At 51.7% G+C, this 20,688-nt stretch overlaps 6 pseudogenes; all 6 read right to left on the bottom strand.

The window, feature by feature from the left end:
• Window positions 1-13,867: 13,867 nt before the first annotated feature.
• On the bottom strand, window positions 13,868-14,036 carry LOC132806968 (U2 spliceosomal RNA; annotated as a pseudogene).
• Window positions 14,037-14,136: 100 nt separating this feature from the next.
• On the bottom strand, window positions 14,137-14,305 carry LOC132806966 (U2 spliceosomal RNA; annotated as a pseudogene).
• A 100-nt stretch (window positions 14,306-14,405) lies between these two features.
• On the bottom strand, window positions 14,406-14,574 carry LOC132806967 (U2 spliceosomal RNA; annotated as a pseudogene).
• Window positions 14,575-14,671: 97 nt separating this feature from the next.
• LOC132806962 (U2 spliceosomal RNA) lies at window positions 14,672-14,847 on the bottom strand (annotated as a pseudogene).
• A 4,942-nt stretch (window positions 14,848-19,789) lies between these two features.
• LOC132806964 (U2 spliceosomal RNA) lies at window positions 19,790-19,964 on the bottom strand (annotated as a pseudogene).
• A 90-nt stretch (window positions 19,965-20,054) lies between these two features.
• On the bottom strand, window positions 20,055-20,234 carry LOC132806965 (U2 spliceosomal RNA; annotated as a pseudogene).
• Window positions 20,235-20,688: the final 454 nt, after the last annotated feature.

Here is a 20,688-nt window from a genome sequence, read left to right as displayed (position 1 = left end):
GATGTATCCAGACAGCTACATGAATGGGACAGAGGGATACAGATCCTTGGAAAATAGGCGACGGGTTTTAATCGAGGATCCGGATCAGCAGAGGCTTGGAGGGCTGAAGGGCCTGTTCCTGTGCTGTAATTTTCTTTCTTCTTTTTTGTTAGCATGGTTTTGTCAGAAGGACAAAATGCATCACAAATGTGGTGAAATTCTTCGAGGAAGTTACCAGGTCTTTGGATGAGAGTAGGGCAATTGATGTAGTTTATTTGGATGTTAGCAAAGCCTTTGACAAGATTATATTCAATTCCGTTGTTGTGGTTCTGTTCGCCGAGCTGGAAGTTTTTGCTGCAAACGTTTCATTCCCTGGCTAGGGAACATCATCAGTGCTATTGGAGCCTCCTGTGAAGCGCTGCTTTGATGTTTCTTCCGGTATTTATAGTGGTTTGTTCTTGCCGCTTCCGGGTGTCAGTTTCAGCTGTAGTAGTTTGTATGTGGGGTCCAGGTCGATGTGTCTGTTGATGGATGTTCTTGCCGTTTCCGGGTGTCAGTTTCAGCTGTAGTGGTTTGTATATTGGGTCCAGGTCCATGTGTCTGTTAATGGAGTTAGTGGATGAATGCCATACCTCTAGGAATTCCCTGGCTGTTCTCTGTCTGGCTTGTCCTATGATGGTAGTGTTTTCCCAGTCAAATTCATGTTCCTGGTTGTCTGAGTGTACACACAGAGACACACAGGGTCAGTCTCACTCCCTGTGATTACACATCCACACAGAATCACACAGGGTCAGTATCACTCCCTGTGATTACACATCCACACAGAATCACACAGGGTCAGTCTCACTCCCTGTGATTACACATCCACACAGAATCACACAGGGTCAGTCTCACTCCCTGAGATTACACATCCACACAGAGAGACACAGGGTCAGTCTCACTTGCATGACCAGGCCATGACAGCATTAAATATCTCCTATACCCTTCGTTAACAACTCCCCCCTCCGACAACACACACACACACACACACACACTCACAGACACACTCACCCACACAGACACACATACACTCACACTCACAGACTCATTCACACAGACACACACACAATCACTCTCACACACATTCACTCTCACACAGACACACACGCAGACACACACACACACACACACTCACACACACACACTCACACACATTCACACACACAGACACACACTCACACATACACACACACACAGACACTCGCACAGACACACACACACACAGACACACACTCACACAGACACACACAGACACATGCAGACACACACACAGACACATGCAGACACACACTCACACAGACACAGACTCACACAGACACACACACACATATTCACACAGACATACACAGACACACACACACAGACACACTCTCGCACATACACAGACACTCTCTCACACACACACACACACACAGACACTCGCACAGACACACAGACACATACAGACACACACACACTCTCAGACACACAGACACACACTTACACAGACACACACAGACACTCACACACACTCTCAGAAAACACACACACTCATACACTCACACACAGACACACACTCATACTCACACACTCACACAGACACACACAAAATGACAGAGACATGCACACACACACACACACTCACACAGACACATACACACAGACACAGATAGGGAGATAGACGCACAGACACATAGGCACAGATAGAGACACACACATGCACAGACACAAATACACACACACAGACACACACACACACACAGACCCACCCAAAATGCACAGAGACGTACACACACAAGAACACAGACACACAGACACAGATAGAGACACACACACATACACACTCTCAAACACACACACACAGACCCACAGGCAAAGATAGAGAGATACACACACACGCACAGACACAGATAGAGACACACACAGACACAGATAGAGACACACACACGTACACACATACACAGGCAAACACACACACCCAGTCTTCGGTAAACAGCTTTACCCCTCTGCCTTACAACCGCTCTGCAAAAACCAGAACAGGGTGAAATAAGCTGCTGAAAGTCACAGCTTCATCAAAGCCAGGACTTCATGAGCTGCACTGCCTTGACACTGCTCACACAGACACACACAGACACTCTCACACACACTCTCAGAAACACACACACTCAGATACACTCACACACCCACAGACACAGACACACACTCACACTCTTCAGCCTCTGCTGTGGCATTCCTTTACAGGGGCCAAACTTGCTGTGATGGTCCTCCCCTGGACACCGCAACCCCTTCCCTGCCCTGAACCTCAAACCTTCTCCATTTACCACCCACTGCCCTCTCTGAGCTCACCCTGTCCACGGGGGACCCACTTCGATCCTACTCCCACCCACCAACCCAGCCAATGTCGGATACACTCGGGACATTTACGTTGCTGTGTTGCCATGGTCCTACCAGACCCCGGGGGCTGCTCTCTCATTACAGAAAGAAGTGACTGGGAGGGATTTAACCTGAGGGGGTCCCAGCGCTCGGGCGAGGGAGAGAAGTTGAGAAGGGGTAACCCCAAACCGGTGATGGGAATTAAACCCACGCCGTTGACATCACACAGCTCTGCAAACCAACCGTCCAGCCAACTGAGCTAACCCGACTCCCGGGACGTTTAAAAGGAGGTGTCAGAGTTCAGTTCTTTCCACGGGGAGTGGTGGGTGTGTGGGGTGCACTACCAGCTGTGCGAGTAGAGTCAGATACATTCGGGACATTTCAGCGACTCTTAGATAGGCACAGGGATGATAGTAAAATGTAGGGCACCGAGGTTAGGCCGGCACAACATGGAGGGCCGAAGGGCCTGTACTGTGCCGTACGGTTCTGTGTCCCTCCACCCTGGTACCCGGTGTTAGTCAGTGTTGGAAACACTTCATAGAGTCATTGAGATGTACAGCACAGAAACAGACCCTTCAGTCTAACCCGTCCGTGCCAACCCAGACATCCCTAACCTAATCTAGTCCCACCTGCCAGCACCCGGCCCATATCCCTCCAAACCCTTCCTATTCCTGTCCCCATCCAGATGCCTGTTAAATGTTGTCAGTGTAACACCCCCACCACTTCCTCTGGCAGCACATTCCACACACGTACCAGCTTTTGAGTGAAAATGTTGCGCTCCAGGTCCCTTAGAGAGAGATAAAGAGAGGGGGTTGAGGGAGATAGGGATAAAGGGAGGGGACGGAGGGAGATAGGGATAAAGGGAGGGGACGGAGGGAGATAGGGATAAAGGGAGGGGACTGAGGGAGATAGGGATAAAGAGAGGGGACTGAGGGGGATAGGGATAAAGGAAGGGGACTGAGGGAGATAGGGATAAAGGGAGGGGACTGAGGGAGATAGGGATAAAGGGAGGGGATGGAGGGAGATAGGGATAAAGGGAGGGGACTGAGGGAGATAGGGATAAAGGGAGAGGACTGAGGGGGATAGGGATAAAGGGAGGGGACTGAGGGAGATAGGGATAAAGGGAAGGGATTGAGGGAGATTGGGATAAAGGGAGGGGACTGAGGGAGATAGGGATAAAGGGAGGGGACTGAGGGAGATAGGGATAAAGAGACGGGACGGAGGGAGATAGGGATAAAGGGAGGGGGCTGAGGGAGATAGGGATAAAGGGAGGGGACTGAGGGAGATAGGGATAAAGGGAAGGGATTGAGGGAGATAGGGATAAAGGGAGGGGACTGAGGGAGATAGGGATAAAGGGAAGGGATTGAGGGAGATAGGGATAAAGGGAGGGGACTGAGGGAGATAGGGATAAAGGGAGGGGACTGAGGGAGATAGGGATAAAGGGAGGGGATTGAGGGGAGATAGGGATAAAGGGAGGGGACTGAGGGAGATAGGGATAAAGAGAGGGGATTGAGGGAGATAGAGATAAAGGGAGGGGACTGAGGGAGATAGGGATAAAGAGACGGGACTGAGGGAGATAGGGATAAAGGGAGGGGGCTTAGGGAGATAGGGATAAAGGGAGGGGACTGAGGGAGATAGGGATAAAGGGAGGGGACTGAGGGAGATAGGGATAAAGGGAGGGGATTGAGGGAGATAGGGATAAAGAGAGGGGGCTAAGAGAGAAGGAGATACTGATGGATAGAGAGAGAGACTTGAGAAGAGAAAGACATGACAATAGAGAGTCAAGCAACAGCAAAGAAGGAATACAGAAGGATAACGACAGAGCGGGGAGACAGAAAGCAAGATACTGAGGCAAAACAGAGAAGCCAAGGAGGGCAGAGAGCAGGAGACACACACTCAGTGAGTGAGACACAGCAAAACACAGAGACAGAGAAGGGCACACAGAGACACCAACAGAGTTAAAACCATGCTGGAACATCTCACCTGTGAGACACACTGTCTCCAGATCCTTCAGAAGGTGAGCCTAAATTGAAGAGAGAAAGTAACTTGGCCACAAATATCAATTCAGAAACTCTCACGCCCCGATGTGTAACAGTCCCCGGTTCCTGGTCCAGTCTGATACGCTGCCCCTTGGGCTATGAAGTGAACATCAGGCTGGGCAGGCAGTAGGGGGTGCGGTGGGGAAGGGGGAACAACTGTTGGTGAGCCCCAAACAAACAGAGAGGGATCAGGTCCCACCACGGAGTTTGCCCCTTGGACAGGGGTTGGAGAGCCCTCTACGGGCACTTCCATTTTCAATGCACTCCCCCCTCCCCCTCAAGCCACCCACCTCTGTCAGAGAGTGGGGGGAGGGAGAGAGAGGGGACAGGGAGAGAGAGACAGAGACAGAGAGAGAGGAGAGAGAGAGAAAAAGAGAGACAGAGACAGAGAGAGATAGAGAGAGAGGGAGGAGAGAGGGACAGAGAGACGGGGGGAGAGGGAGAGAGAGACAGAGAGAGAGACAGAAACAGAGAGACACAGAGAGAGACACAGAGGGAAGAGAGAGAGAGACAGAGACAGATAGCGAGGGGGGGAGGAGAGAGGGACAGAGAGAGTGACAGAGAGACAGAGAGGGGGAGAGAGAGAGAGAGGGAGAGAGTGAAACAGAGAGACACAGGGAGAGAGAGACAGGGAAGAGAGAGAGAGAGAGAGAGAGAAAAACACAGAGAGAGAGACAAAAACAGAGAGACACAGAGAGAGAGACAGAAATAGAGAAACAGAGAGAGAGAGAGAGATACAGAGAGAGAGATACAGAGAGAGAGAGAGGGAGAGAGCGAGAGAGAGAGATGTGGATCTGCAATCAGTGACGCTCTCTGGAGAAGTGCGCCTGTTCCAGGGAGTGAGTGGGGTCAGGAGAATGTTCAGGCATGACCGTGAAAAGGAGACAGCACATTGGGCCGGGGAATCTGGTCGTTCTGGCACTTTTGAAGAGAAATCCAGTCAGCCCCGTGTACCTTCGCTCTCTCTCTCTCTCCTCCCGGATATCTTTCCGATTCCCTGCTGGAGGGGCAGCGACTGAATCTACTTCTACCAGCCGACGCTCACATCCCTCAGCCTGGTCCATAAGGTTTGGCCCGTGCTCCCCTCCGGTTCCATCTGCAACCACTTCAGAGACTCAGCCCCTTCGGCCCCCGAGACGCGTCAAACACAGAAGGTTCCGGAAGCAGCGGGCTGACTGATGGCCTTCCAAAGGCACGGCCCACATGCCCTCCCCCACCCTCAACTCAACCCAACAACTCCAAAACCAAAACGACCAGGGGAGCGGGGAAATGCAGTGGAAACGCCACAGTCTGCCAGATGTCCCCCAGGGCACGGTCCTGACCTGGAGCGAGTTCACTGCTCCCCTCACTGTCGCTGAGTCATGTCTGGAATGTATTTCCCAGTCAGGAGTGAGGGTGACTCAGAGGGAGACCCTGGGGAGGATGGCAGTGGGGGTGGGGGGGTGTTGTTCTCATGTATCTGCTGCCCTTGTCCTTCGAGATGGTAACGTTTAGGAGACCCCATCCCTTCAGGTTAAACTCAGGGCTGATTACCCCGCAGTGCCCTGACCCCTGACCCCCATCCCTTCAGGTTAAACTCAGGGCTGATTACCCCACAGTGCCCTGACCCCTGACCCCTATCCCTTCAGGTTAAACTCAGGGCTGATTACCCCGCAGTGCCCTGACCCCTGACCCCCTTCCCTTAAGGTTAAACTCAGAGCTGATTACCCCGCAGTGCCCTGACCCCTGACCCCCTTCCCTTAAGTTTAAACTCAGAGCTGATTACCCCGCAGTGCCCTGACCCCTGACCCCCTTCCCTTCAGGTTAAACTCAGGGCTGATTACCCCACAGTGCCCTGACCCCTGACCCCCATCCCTTCAGGTTAAAATCAGGGCTAATTATCCCACAGTGTCCTAACCCCTGACCCCCATCCCTTCAGGTTAAACTTGGGGCTGATTACCCTGCAGTGCCCTGACCCCTGACCCCCTTCCCTTAAGGTTAAACTCGGAGTTGATTACCCCACAGTGCCCTGACCCCTGACCCCCTTCCCTTAAGGTTAAACTCGGAGCTGATTACCCCGTAGTGCCCTGACCCCTGACCCCCATCCCTTCAGGTTAAACTCGGAGCTGATTACCCCACAGTGCCCTGACCCCTGACCCCCTTCCCTTCAGGTTAAACTCGGAGCTGATTACCCCCACAGTGCCCTGACCCCTGACCCCCATCCCTTCAGGTTAAACTCGGAGCTGATTACCCCCACAGTGCCCTGACCCCTATCCCTTCAGGTTAAACATGGGGCTGATTACCCCGCACCCCTATCCTTTCAGGTTAAACTCGGGTGAGGAAGCCTCCTGCTGATGACCCCGCAGTGCCCTGCCCTCCTAATCTCTACGCCTCCACGTTGAGCAACACTTGGAGGGGGCACCAAGGAGGGTGGGAGGGCCCAGTGTACTCTGGGTGGGGGGGATTTCAATATCCAACCATTGTGAAACATCCCCTCCCCCCTCCTCAGTGTGTCTCCCGCTCCAAAGGGCAGCAACACCACCCACCCCAATCCCAACAAACCCTCCCGAAAAATATCATTCCGAGTGTGTATCTCCCTCCTACCTCTCCATGGATTGACCCTCGGCCTGTCCCTCTCTCTCTCTCTCCCACCAATTCCCCTGAGATCCCCTCCTCCTTTCCTCCTCCTTGGACAGTGAGAGCCTTTTCCCTCGGATGGTGACGGCCAGCACGTGGGGACATAGCTGTAAACGGAGATGTGGTAGATGTAGGGCTGATGGCAGAGGTAGGTTCCTTACCCAGAGAGTAGTCGGGGTGTGGAACGCACTGCCCACAACAGGAGCAGACTCACCAACAATCAGAGAAAGAATCGCAGAATCCCCGCGGTGTGGAAACAGGCCCTTCGGCCCTAAAAGCCCACACCAACCCTCCGAAGAGTAACTCCCCCAGACCCATTCTCCCTGCTCTACATTTACCCCTGACTAATGCACCAAACCTGCACATCCCTGGGCAGTGGGTAATTCAGCACGGTCAATCCACCCTAACCTGCACATCCCTGGGCACGATGGGTAATTTAGCACGGCCAACTCACCCTAACCTGCACATCCCTGGGCACTATGGGTAATTTAGCACAGCCAACTCACCCTAACCTGCACATCCCTGGGCACTATGGGTATTTTAGCATGGCCAAACCACCCTAACCTGCACATCCCTGGGCACTATGGGTATTTTAGCATGGCCAAACCACCCTAACCTACACATCCCTGGGCACTATGGGTAAATTAGCATGGCCAATCCACGCTAACCTGCACATCCCTGGGCACTATGGGTAATTTAGCATGGCCAATCCACCCTAACCTGCACATCCCTGGGCACTATGGGTAATTTAGCATGGCCAATCCACCCTAACCTACACATCTTTGGGTTGTGAGAGGAAACCGGAACACCCGGAGGAAACCCACGCAGACACTGGGGGGAGAATGTGCAAACTCCATACAGTCAGTTGACCGAGGCGGGAATCTAACCTGGGTCCCTGGTGCCGTGAGGCCACAGCGCTAACCACTGAGCCACCGTGCCACTAACTTTAAGGTCATTTGAATGTTCATAGGATAAACATATGGACAAGAATGGAAATAGTGCCGGTTAGATGGGCATCAGATGGGTTCCACACATCGGGCGCAACATCGAGGGCCAAAGGGCCAGTACTGTTCCGGACTGTTCTATGCTCCCGTTCCACTGTGTCAGGTGTTTCACTCACCCATGGTTGTGTCTCTCGGTGTGCTCCTCCCGGACGGGATGGAACTTCCTCTGGGTGTCTGCAAAGGAGAGAGGAGTCACCCTTCAGCCAGGATTGGGCAGGGGGGGGCGCAGTGATCACTTTGAACGGGTGGCACACCACTCGCTTCAGTCATCGGATTCCAGCGTCCTGGGTCCTGCTGGATTGGCCACGTTGGGATTCAGGCTCCATAACCCACCCCCCTCCCCACTCCCCCGGCTTTCCCACCCTGCAACCTCACCTCCGCTGGAACTGCTTCTCAACCACTGGGTCTCCCTGTTCCCAGGGAGCAGGGACCGGGGGCAGCAGCCTCAGAGTCAAGGGCAAGGACAGAAGTTAGAGCCTCTGTTCCCAATCACTGCATCGAGACTTCCTGGGGGGAGGTGGGGGCGGGTGTGTGTGTGTATTGGTGGGTGGGTGAGTGTGCCAGTCTGTCAATGTACATCTGTGTGTGTCTGTCCGATTCTGTAGTGATGTACACGTGCCTGCGTGTGTGTCTGCCTGACTGTGTAATCGTGTATGTGCACATGGGTCAGGGTGTCTGTCCAACTGTTACTGTGCACGTGCACCTGAATGTGTCTGTGTGTCCGTCTGACTGTGAGATTGTGTCTGTGTATTTGCAAATGTATGTATTCAGCCAATTGTATAACTGTTTCCATGTGCTTGCACATATGTGTGTGCCCATCCGGCTGTGTGTGTATATATGTTCAACTGCATCTGGGTGTCTGTGTAACTGTGTGTGTGTGCCTGTATTTGTAGATGCCTGTGTAATTAGGTATGTGTGTGTGTCTAACTGTGTAATTGGGTGTGCGTGCCTGTATGTGTGTGCGTCTGTGTAATTGGGTCTGTGTGCCTGTATGTGGGTGTGTCTGTGTGCCTGCATGTGTGTGTGCCTGTGAAATTGGGTATGTGTGCCTGTAATTGTGTGTGTGTGTGTAATTGGGTGTGTGTGTGTGTGACTGTGGAGTTGGCTCTGTGTGCCTCTATGGGTGTGTATGTCAGTCTTTGTAATTATGTCTGTGTGCCTGTATGTGGGTGTCTGTGTAATTGGGTCAGTGTGCCGGAATGTGTGTGTGCCTGTGTAATTGACTATGTATGCCTGTATGTGTGTATGTGTCTGTGTAATTGGGTATGTGTGCCTGTATGTATGTGTGTCTGTATGTGGATGTGTCTGTGTAATTGTGCCTCTGCGTGTGTGTGTATGTGTTTGAGACTATATAATTGCGTATGTGCGCCTGTGTGTGTGAGAGACTGTGTGTTTGAGAACATGTACCTCTGTGTGTCTGCTGTGTAATTGTGTACCTGCACCTCGGTGCATGTGTTTGTCTGAGTGAAATTGTGTTTGTGCACCTGTATATTTGTGTAATTGCATCCGTGTGATTGCATGTTTGTGTGTACCTGCGTGTGCGTCTGTGTAATTGTGTCCATGTGATTGTATGTGCGCGTGTGCCTGCGTATGTGTGTGTAATTGCATCCGTGTGATTGCATGTTTGTGTGTGCCTGAGTGTGTGTGTGTAATTGTGTCCGTGCGATTGCGTGTGTGTGTCTGTGTAATTGCATCCGTGTGATTGCATGTTTGTGTGTGCCTGAGTGTGTGTGTGTAATTGTGTCCGTGCGATTGCGTGTGTGTGTCTGTGTAATAGTGTCCGTGTGATTGCATGTGTGTGTGTGCCTGCGTGTATATGTACATTCTCAGAATAAGAGCAGGGGCATGTACAAAGCTGTGGACACTTGAGCAGAGATGAGGACCTTGGCTGGAATCTGAATCTCCATCTCACATTCACCGTTTCATCTCACGGCGAGGACTGGATCCTGACAAAGACCGGGGAGTCTTAGTTTCAACAGACACAGGAACGGACTGTCTGGAACTGTCCCCAACACACGCACTGCAAAGACACACAGACGGGACACAGGTACGGGCAGTGACACTGTCGGTGGACATAGTGCTGAGAGCTGTCACACAGAGGAGACACATGAAGCAATGACAAGAGAGGTCGCACTGTAGTGAGAGAGAGAGAGAGAGAGACACACACACACGGTGCAGAGCAGAGAGCAGTCACACCAACGAAACACATAGAGCAGACGTGAGAACAGACACCCTCTACAGACACAGGGACATGAGGTGACATCAGTGGGGGAATGGCTGAAGTCCCTGGGTCACTGGATGAAGGGGGCAATCGAACTGAAACTTACAGGAGACTGAGTGGCCTGGATATAGTGGATGTGACAAAGACGTTTTCACCAGTCGGAGAGACCAGGACATGAGGGCCCAGCCTCAGAGTGAAGGGTCCACCCTTGCAAACTGAGGGGAGGTGGGATTTCTTCAGCCGCAGGGTGGGGAATCTGTGGGACGCATGGCTGGAGGGGGCTGTGGGGGAGTGGGGGTCATGACACTGAGGGTATTTAAGACAGAGAGAGAGGGAGCGATCGGTTCTTTATTGTTCAGGGGATCCAGGGTTACGGGGAGAAGGGAAGGGAATGGATTTGAGAAACAGATCGGCCGTGATCAAAATGGCGGGGCAAACCCGATGGGCCGAATGGCCAGATCTGCTGCTATACCTTACTGTGGGATATAGATAAAGTAGGGTTACTTCTGCAATTATAATACTTATACAAAGTAAATGAACTCACACCAGTGTGTAATTGTTTCAGACAAGAGCTGAGTCAACAAGAATGGAAACTATGTGGAGGGAATACATCTTTTTTTTTGTATTAGCTAAAAATGTCTGTAAGAATGAAACGGGGCTGCAAAACAATGGTAGATATTACAGGGGAATAGATAAGGTGCTGTGAGGGGAGACAGTTAAGCTCGATACGCCTGTACAAACAATAGGTATAAACGTTTTTCAGAAACACAGGAACAAACCCCAATTAAAAGGGTCTTAACGATCGGTATGAGAGGGGAGACACAAATGGAGGGAGTAGATAATGGTAAGGAAAGGATATGCCGAACAATGACCCACAGCGGGATGAGGTCAAATGGCCTTGTGAGGCCAGAAATAAGCGTTTTGTCACAGACAAGGCCGGATAAGGCAAGAGATAAACAGGAGTAAGGGGTACCGGTCTTAGGGAAGCGGAGAATGTAAACAGGGGAGGAGCAATGAAACATTAAAAAATATAGAAACTAAATTATATAAATATTGAGTATTCGTTGAATTCGGTGTGTGTTTTGTCCCTGCCTTGTGGACATCGCACCCACTTGCAAATGTGAAATAAAGGGCACTACTGATTCAGATCTTGTCTCGGACTGAAATCATAGAAGTGAGTGAGTTTTGTTTCTCACATTACGCTCTATGGTCACAGGATATACAGACCGGTGAATGATGACACTTACCAGCAGACCTCCCGATCTTGATAGACTGCTCTCAGAGATCTGTCCCACCGACTGTGGCCTGCTGTTTGACAGGATATGGGGACAAGGGAATCCGTTATCAATCCAGTTTAAGATCTGCAGTGACAGCTTCCAGACTATTTCCCACCGCATATTGCTTACCATCACCCCCTCCCCGACACACACACACCCTCCCCCCTCCAACCCCTCTCCTGCAAAACCCACCCGAACCATTGGACAAAAACTAACTCAACCACAGGAGGAGAAACCAGGCCATTCAGCCCATCGAGTATGGCCCTGCCATTTAACGAGCCCGTGGCTGATCAGACCACCCTCCACTCCCACTTTCCTTCTTCCCCCCCCACCTTACCGATCAAAGATCTGTCTATCTCAGCCTTGAATATACAGGAGCGCCTCGACTTGCGAACTTAATCCGTTCCGGGTCCCGGTTCGCAAACTGAAAAGTTTGTGAACTGAATGAATGTTTCCCATTGTTTGGATTGTGTAAGAATACTTGGACGTAGCAACGAATGCTGTTCACAGCGCACACGCCAAAGATGACTAAATGAGATCAGGTGGGACCTGAGAGCTTTTGCGTTCAACTAGTGCATAGCAAAGCAGAACAATGAAACCACGGTTTCACACACGGGCTTTTTGCGGTCGCACCTTCGTTCGTACCTTGAATTCCGAATGTACGCTGAAGCAAAATCTTACATACAATCCTGTTCGTAAGCTGATTTGTTTGTGAGCGGGGTCGGCCGTTTGTCGAGGCACTACTGTACTTAGTTAAAAATCCCACAGCACCAGGTGATAGTCCAACAGGTTTACTTGGAAGGACTTGCTTTCAGAACACCGCTCCTTCATCAGGAAGTTGACGGGGGAGCAGCGCTCCGAAAGCTAGTGCTTCCAAATAAACTGGACTGTAACCTGGTGCTGTGTGATGTTTACTTTGTCCACCTTGGTCCAACACCGGCTCCTCCACATCCTGAACATACGTAATGAGCCAGCCTTGACAGTCACCTGTGGTAAAGGATTCATCCCCCTCATGGGAGAAATTCCTCCACATCTTTCATCTGCCTTACTCTGAGGTAATGCCCTCTGGTGCTAGACTCTCGCCCATGGGGGAAACAACCTTTCCCCAGGTCCCCTGTCAAGCCCTTTCAATACGGTCCTGCTCATTCTCCTAAGCTCCTATCAGTACAGGCCCAACCTGCTCATAAGGCAGTCCCTCCATACCCAGTAACAACCGGGCAGACTGGCTGCTGCACTCTCTCCAATGGCAGTAAATCTTTCCTCAGGTAAGGGGAACTAAACTGTTTACCCCATTGTTCAGGGGATCCAGGGTTATGGGGAGAAGGAAAGGGAATGGATTTGAGAAACAGATCGGCTATGATCAAAATGGTGGGGCAAACCCAATGGGCCGAATGGCCAGATCTGCTGCTATACCTTACGCTCCATGGTCACACGTCTATATACAGACGTGTGTGTGTGTGAGTGCGCATGAGGGAGAGAGAGTGTGTGCGCGTGAGTGCACATGAGAGAATGCATGTATGCGTGCTCAGTAGAATGTGTGCATGGGTGTTACAGGGCATAAGCCTGTGAGAGGGTGTGTTTGGGGGGTGTATGTGTGTGTGTTTGATGAGAGGGGGTCGTGTGAGTGCGTGAGTATATAAGAGTGTGTACGTGTGTGCACGTGTGTTTATGTGAGTGTATGTGTGCATGTATGTGTACGTGTGTGTATGCGTGCGTGTGTGAGTGTGCGTATGTATGTGTGTGTGTGTAGGTGTGTGAGTGCATGTGTGAACGTGTGAGTGCGTGTGTAAGTGTGTAGTGCAGTGGGGTCCCCTGTAGTGCGACATGAACCCAAGGTCCCAGTTGAGGCCATCCCCATGGGTACCAAACTTAGCTACCAGCCTCTGCTCAGCCACTCATCCAGCCTTGGGGCGACTGTGTGGAGGTTGTACATTCTCTCCCCGTGTCTGCGTGGGTTTGCTCCGGGTGCTCCAGTTTCCTCCCACAGTCCAAAGATGTGCAGGTTAGGTGGAGTGGACCACGCTAAATTGTTCCATAATTGTCGAGTAATAGAGTAGAAGATCTGGGTGGGATACTTGTTGGGCCAAATGGCCTGTCTGTGCACTGTAGGGATTTTGTGAAACGGCTGGATTGCGTACAGTAAGATATGAAGCAAACATGAGGGTTTGAGTCTATCCAGGAAACAAACCAAAGGCATGTGCTGCTTGAATATAGCCACATAAATGCAAGGCATCAGGAGGGTCAGTCAGACATGGGCTGATGTGGGGGATTGCACACACGAACCTCATATAGGAGATTACTTCAGTGAGGTTGTATAAATCTACTTTTAACTTTGGTAAGGATGTGTACACCGTTCCCAGAAATACTGCAATACCAGGCCGATGTGTGGGGTGAACAGAGCAAGCTCCAATCGAACCCCCTGCTCCAAAAATCAATTTAATACAGAGTTCCCCACATGAGGGGATATCAAATATTAAACTGATAAATGCAAGGAGGGTCAGTCAGACATGGGGGCTGATGTGGGGGATTACATGAACCTCACATAAGACATTATTTCAGTGAGGTCACACCACTGAAAGATGAATAAATCTATTGTTAACTTTGGTAAGGAAGGGTACACCGTTCCCAGAAATACTGCAATACCAGGCCGATGTGTGGGGTGAACAGAGCAAGCTCCAATCGAACCCCCTGCTCCAAAAATCAATTTAATACAGAGTTCCCCACATGAGGGGATATCAAATATTAAACTGATAAATGCAAGGAGGGTCAGTCAGACATGGGGGCTGATGTGGGGGATTACATGAACCTCACATAAGACATTATTTCAGTGAGGTCACACCACTGAAAGATGAATAAATCTATTGTTAACTTTGGTAAGGAAGGGTACACCGTTCCCAGAAATACTGCAATACCAGGCCGATGTGTGGGGTGAATACAGCAAGCTCCGAGTCCAGCCCCCTGCTCCAAAAATCAATTTAATATCCAGTTCCCCACATGGGGAATATCAGATATTAAACTGACAAATGCAAGGAGGGGCAGTCAGACATGGGGGGGCTGATGTGGGGAATTACATGAACCTCACATAAGACATTAGTGAAGTCACACCACTGAAAGATGAATAAATCTATTGTTAACTTTGGTAAGGAAGGGTACACCGTTCCCAGAAATACTGCAATACCAGGCCGATGTGTGGGGTGAACAGAGCAAGCTCCGAGTCCAGCCCCCTGCTCCAAAAATCAATTTAATATACAGTTCCCCACATACGGGGATATCAGATATTAAACTGATAAGAACAGAATTTTTTTTAATTTCAAAAATATACTTTATTCATAAAATATGCATAGAATAATTTGATACACTGTACATTAGGTAATGCCATTCATATTTCCACATTTACATACACAGCTCCGAATTATCATTATTACATACAGATCAGTGCATTTCTCACTCATATATTGAGCTGAGGTGCCAGCAGAGCCCAAATGACTGCATGGGCCCCCTGCTTTTCTTTCGACAGGCAGATGTTAAACGCTGGTCTTTCCCCACCGTGCCTTGGCGGCAGCTGCCCCAAGTTTCAGCGCGTCCCTCAACACGTAGTCCTGGACCTTGGAATGTGCCAGTCTGCAACACTCAGTCGGGGTCAACTCCTTCAGCTGGAAGATCAACAGGTTTCGGACCGCCCAGAGAGCGTCCTTCACCGAGTTGATGATCCTCCAGGCGCAGTTGATGTTCGTCTCGGTGTGCGTCCCGGGGAACAGGCCGTAGAGCACGGAGTCCCGCGTCACGGCGCTGCTCGGGACGAACCTCGACAAATACCACTGCATTCCTCTCCAGACTTCCTCTGCATAGGCACATTCCAGAAGGAGGTGTGTGACAGTCTCGTCCCCCCCGCAGCCGCTTCGAGGGCAGCGTGCGGTGCGGCTGAGAGTCCGGGCGTGCATAAAGGATCTCACAGGTAGAGCCCTTCTCACCACCAGCCAAGCCATGTCTTGGTGCTTGTTGGAAAGTTCTGGCGATGAGGCATTCTGCCAAATTGCTTTGACAGTCTGCTCAGGGAACCACTCAACAGGATCCGCCCTCTCCTTTTCCCGAAGGGTCTCGAGGACGCTACGTGCTGACCACTTCCTGATGGACTTGTGGTCAAAAGGTGTTTTTCTTCAGAAATTTCTCCACGAAGGACAGGTGGTACGGAACGGTCCAACTACTCGGAGCGTTCCGCGGCAGCGAGGCCAGGCCCATCCTTCGCAACACCGGGGACAGGTAGAACCTCAGTACGTAGTGACACTTGGTGTTTGTGTACCGGGGATCCACACACAGCTTGATGCAGCCACACACAAAGGTGGCCATCAGGGTGAGGGTGGCATTGGGTGTATTTTTTCCCCCGTTGCCCAGATCTTTGTACAGTGAGTCCCTTCGGACCCGGTCCATCTTTGAACTCCATATGAACTGGAAGATGGCCCGGGCGACTGCAGCGGCGCAGGTTCTGGGAATAGGCCAGACCTGTGCCACGTACAACAGCAATGACAGTGCCTCACACCTGATGACCAGGTTTTTTCCCGTGATGGAGAGCGACCGTAGCCTCCATCTGCCCAGTTTCTGCCTCACTTTACTGATACGCTCCTCCCAAGACTTGGCGCAAGCCCCAGCCCCCCCGAACCAAATACCCAGCACCTTCAGGTGGTCGGTCCTGACGGTGAAGGGGATAGAGGATTGGTCGGCCCAGTTCCCGAAGAGCATGGCCTCGCTCTTGCCTCGGTTTACCTTGGCCCCCGAGGCCCGTTCGAACTGGTCACAAATGCACATGAGTCTGCGCACGGACAGCGGATCCGAGCAGAAAACGGCGACGTCATCCATGTACAGGGAGGCCTTAACCTGCAGGCCCCCGCTGCCAGGAATAGTCACCCCTCTCAGGCTCGCATCCTTCCTGATGGACTCGGCAAATGGCTCTATGCAGCACACAAACAAGGCAGGAGAGAGACGGCAGCCCTGTCTGACTCCAGATCTGACTGGGAAGCTATCTGATTCCCACCCATTGATTGAGACTGCACTGACGATGTTGGTGTAGAGCAGTCTGATCCAATTGCAGATTCCCTCCCCAAAGCCCATTTTGGAGAGAACATCTCTCATATACCTGTGAGATATCCTGTCAAAGGCTTTCTCCTGGTCCAGGCTGATCAGGCAGGCGTCCAACCCTCTGTCCTGCACGTAGGCGATCGTATCCCTGAGGAGTGCGAGACTCTCAGCGATCTTCCTGCCTGGCACAGCACAGGTTTGGTCAGGGTGAATCACCGACCCCAGAGCAGACCTGACCCGGTTGGCAATTACCTTTGACAGGATTTTGTAATCTGCATTCAACAGTGTGATCGGTCTCCAATTTTTGAGTTCCTCCCTCTCCCCCTTCCGCTTATAGATGAGGGTGATGATGCCTTTCCTCATGGATTCGCTCATGGTACCTGCCCGAAGCATACTGACATACACCTCCAGCAGGTCCTGGCCAATCAAGTCCCACAGAGCGGAATAGAGCTCGACCGGTAAGCCATCGCTTCCGGGAGTTTTATTCTTTTCGAAGGACTCGAGGGCCTTGGTCAGCTCGTCCAGAGATAGCGGCTGGTCCAGCCTCTCGCGTGTTCTGTCGTCTAAGACCTCCGTGATAGAGGACAGGAACAACTGGGAGGCCGCGCTGTCGGTCAGCTTCGCGTCATACAGGCTGGCATAGAAGGATTTACTGATCCTCATGATGTCAGCCTGAGATGACGTTGTCGAGCCGTCTTCTTCCTTCAGGCTGCTGAGCACAGAGCTCTCTTTGTGCACCTTCTGGAAGAAGAAACGTGAGCACGTCTCGTCCTGCTCCACCGAGCGGACCCTGGACCGGAAGATTATCTTGGAGGCCTCTAAGGCAAAGAGCGAGGCTTGCTGGCCCTTCACCTCCTTGAGGTCCTCCGTGACATCGACCCCCATCGTCTGCAGCAGGAGCAGGTTCTGCATACTTTCCTGGAGCTGGGACAGTTTTCCCCGCCTCTCTCTCGCCTCCTGAACACCTTTGAGGATGAAGAACCTCTTGATGTTCCCTTTAACTGTTTCCCACCAGTCCGCTGGAGACTCAAAGAGGGGCATCACGGTTCTCCAACCTGCGTAGTCCCTCTTGAGCTCCTCAATGTTTCCCGGGGTCAACAGCTTAGTGTTCAGCTTCCACGTTCCCTTACCCGCCCGCTGCTCGTCCTGTAGGTGACAGTCGGCCAGCAGGAGGCAGTGGTCAGAGAAGAACACCGGCTTGACGTCGGTGGATCTGACCGAGAGCGTTCGGGACACAAACAGGTAATCTATCCTTGAGCGGATAGACCCGTCTGCCCGTGACCAGGTATATCTACGCTGCGCCCCGTCTGCAGGGGCGCTGAAGACGTCGTGCAGCTTGGCATCTTTTACCGCGTCCATTAGGGCTCTGGACGTGGCGTCCAGTTTACTGTCCCCCCGGCCGGATCGTCCATCTGCATCAATGATACAGTTGAAGTCTCCGGCCAGAATGACCGGCCTGGACGTAGCCAGCAACAGTGGAAGCTGCTGCAGGATGGCCAACCGTTCACTCTTACCCACTGGGGCGTACACATTGATCAGTCTCAGGGGAGCATTCTTGTACATAACGTCGGCGACGAGGAGGCGCCCGCCCACCACCTCCTTAACCTCGGAGATGGTGAAGTTGCTCCCTCGCAACAGGATACCCAGGCCGGAGGCGCGGCTATCGTTGCCCCCCGACCAAACTGACTGCCCATGGGCCCACAAGCTCGACCATCTCCTGCAGTTGCTGAGGTGCGGTATCCCACACTCCTGCAGAAACAGGAGGTCGGCTTTAACACTGGCCAGGAAGGCCATCGTTGAAACACATCGCGTAGCCGATTTGATGCTACGCACATTGATGCTGGCAATTTTAAACCCCATTTTAACAATTTACAAGGTTAACAGTGTCCATTTGCTGCTGGTCTTGCTCCTCTGGGGTAGCTGCGTGAATCCCCGTGGTGACAGCAAACTGCTGGACCATCCCAGGGCTGAGATAGCTGTCCGGCTCCACACTGGAGACACTTCCCCGCTCTGGTGTCTTTGTGTCGAGCCCAGGGTCCGCACCGTCCAGTTCTCCATCTGACAGCGGGGCTGTCACAGGACCGCTGCTCCCAGTTACCTGGAGCTGTGGGCCGGTGGGCAAATCTTGGTTCTCACCGGGTCGGGGGAGGCCTTTACCCCTCCCGACAGAGGGATCGTCTTTCCCTTCCTGAGTGGTGCTGCCCTCCTTTCTCCCCACGGCGCTCTGTCTCTTCCTCTGGTGGCAACCCTTTTTGCGCCCGTCCTCACCATCGGAAGAGCTGCCTGTGTCCTCGGCTTGCAGGTGTCGTTTCACCCTTCTCTGCGTGGCTTTGGGGCCCCCGAGAGGTTTCCTCTTCCTGTTTTTTACTGTGATCCAGTCCTCTGCCTCCTTTGATTCCTCCTCTTCCATTTCCTCCGTCTGCCTTGAAGGAGCTTGGATCGGCTGCTGCACCTCCCCGCTGTCTGCCGTCTGCTCCATACCGCCTGCTCTTCCTTCTGGGTGCCTCCAGGCACCGTTTCCGTGCTATTTTGTGGTACCTTGCTGGTCTTTGGCGGTCCCCGGCTCGTGTTGCCACCTCCGGCCATCTGTGCGTAAGTGGCGGCTCCTCATCTTGGGCAGGCCTTGTACATGTGGCCTGCCTCTCCGCACAGGTTACAGTTCTTGGCCTCCTTACAATCCTTAGTCGGGTAACCTTCCTGCTTGCAATTTCGGCAGACGGTCACCGTGGCCTCTGCTCAGCCACTCATCCAGCCTTGGGGCGACTGTGTGGAGGTTGTACATTCTCTCCCCGTGTCTGCGTGGGTTTGCTCCGGGTGCTCCAGTTTCCTCCCACAGTCCAAAGATGTGCAGGTTAGGTGGAGTGGACCACGCTAAATTGTTCCATAATTGTTGAGTAATAGAGTAGAAGATCTGGGTGGGATACTTGTTGGGCCAAATGGCCTGTCTGTGCACTGTAGGGATTTTGTGAAACGGCTGGATTGCGTACAGTAAGATATGAAGCAAACATGAGGGTTTGAGTCTATCCAGGAAACAAACCAAAGGCATGTGCTGCTTGAATATAGCCACATAAATGCAAGGCATCAGGAGGGTCAGTCAGACATGGGCTGATGTGGGGGATTGCACACACGAACCTCATATAGGAGATTACTTCAGTGAGGTTGTATAAATCTACTTTTAACTTTGGTAAGGACGTGTACACAGTTCCCAGAAATACTGCAATACCAGGACGATGTGTGGGGTGAATACAGCAAGCTCCGAGTCCAGCCCCCTGCTCCAAAAATCAATTTAATATCCAGTTCCCCACATGGGGAATATCAGATATTAAACTGACAAATGCAAGGAGGGGCAGTCAGACATAGGGGCTGATGTGGGGGAATTACATGAACCGCACATAAGACATTAGTGAGGTCACAGCACTGAAAGATAAATAAATCTATTGTTAACTTTGGTAAGGAAGGGTACACCGTTCCCCGAAATACTGCAATACCAGGCCGATGTGTGGGGTGAACAGAGCAAGCTCCGAGTCGAGCCCCCTGCTCCAAAAATCAATTTAATACAGAGCTCCCCACATACGGGGATATCAGATATTAAACTGATAAGAACAGAATTTTTTTTTTATTTATTTCAAAATATACTTTATTCGTAAATATTCATAAATAATTTGATACACTGTACATTGGGTAATGCCATACATATGTTCACATTAACATACACAATTTAGAATTTTCCTTTTTACATGCAAGTCTGTGCATTTCTCACTCCTATGCCCTTATATTGGGCTGAGGCGTCAGCAGAGCCCAAATGACTGCATGGGCCCCCTGATCTTCTTTAGACAGGCAGATGTTAAACGGTGGTCTTTCCCCACCGCGCCTTGGCGGCAGCTGCCCCAAGCTTCAGCGCGTCCCTCAACACGTAGTCTTGGACCTTGGAATGTGCCAGTCTGCAACACTCAGTCGGGGTCAACTCCTTCAGCTGGACGATCAACAGGTTTCGGACCAGCCAGAGAGCGTCCTTCACCGAGTTGATGATCCTCCAGGCGCAGTTGATATTCGTCTCGGTGTGCGTCCCGGGGAACAGGCCGTAGAGC

Source organism: Hemiscyllium ocellatum (assembly GCF_020745735.1).
Source record: "Hemiscyllium ocellatum isolate sHemOce1 chromosome 15 unlocalized genomic scaffold, sHemOce1.pat.X.cur. SUPER_15_unloc_9, whole genome shotgun sequence".
Lineage (NCBI taxonomy): Eukaryota > Metazoa > Chordata > Chondrichthyes > Orectolobiformes > Hemiscylliidae > Hemiscyllium > Hemiscyllium ocellatum.
Note: the sequence above shows the minus strand (reverse complement) of the source record. Positions and strands in the feature narration are given on the sequence as shown.